We start from the raw sequence: 1,181 nt of genomic DNA on the forward strand, positions 1-1,181 counted from the left end.
ACATTTATAAATGTATGAATCATACCGTGAAAAACTGACCTTGAAAAACAAATCTGTTCTTTTTTTCTTTATAAAAGGTTAAATAAAACCAAAATATTGGTGTTAATTTTTGACTGTAACTTTACAAACAGCACCCCGTACCTCTCAGCCGCAGCACCACATCTGAGCAGCAGACGGGACTTTCAGTCTGACAACACAGCTTCCTGTGAACGTGTGGGAAAGAAAGTGAAGATCAAAAATGTTGCAGAGGCTTGTTGTGTCTCTGCAAAGARCAAAGCTTTAAAATGTCTGCAGCCAAACTAAACTCAATATGTTTTGTAGAAGATTTAAAGCAGGCTTGTTCTGAATGCTGTGTGCTTTTGAAGTAAAGTTACTCTGTGATTCTCCTCTTTGCAGCTGTAGTGAAACAACTTCAGGCTAATAGTCTAATGATGAGGGGATCAGTCTCCGCTCCAAAGTGACTTCAGCATTACATCATTATGGATCAGATTTTCACTGCGTGTACAACAGACCAGGCAGGACCCGTCTGCCTGTCGGCCCCTCCTCAGCTTCATGTAGTCAAAACCAGTGCCCCAAAACACACAATAATTCATCTGCTGCACCAGCCAGGTCTCTCTCTTAATGAAGGTTTCATTAATGCTGCAAACAGAGATGTTGACATATCGTCAGCAGCTGTGGCCATTTTTTCCCCCCTCAAACCTCTGTGACTTTGAGTGTTTCATTATTTCTATGAATTTCAACAAACCATGCTAAGTAAGCTGCAGATTAGTGCTGCGAGTCAGACACACTTAGGCTCAAATTCAGTCTTCCAAGTTGTTTTTAGTGACTATAAATAAATAGTTAAACTTAAATGAAGAATATTATTTTATTACGATCTGAAAAGTCGAAACAAAGGTTAGCAAATTGTGTCGAGTCTTCATAACTTATCACATTTTGCACGCAGTCATTAGGAGSTTTGTTTATAAAACAAATGTTCAAATGTTTTTCTTTTTAAATAGTTTTTATTTCCTGGCTTTAAGTTCATTTGATGTTGCAGTTTGGTGACATTGTTTCATAACTATGAGCTTCTTTTACACTGGATTTTAAAACGTTTTTATTTTTTTATTAGGCTGCAAGATGCTTCCTAAAACAGAATGTGGATCTTTTCTTTAAATCGTATGGAAATACAGCGGGTAAAATAA

The sequence above is a fragment of the Austrofundulus limnaeus genome, unplaced genomic scaffold, assembly GCF_001266775.1.
Source record: "Austrofundulus limnaeus strain Quisiro unplaced genomic scaffold, Austrofundulus_limnaeus-1.0 Scaffold397, whole genome shotgun sequence".
NCBI lineage: Eukaryota > Metazoa > Chordata > Actinopteri > Cyprinodontiformes > Rivulidae > Austrofundulus > Austrofundulus limnaeus.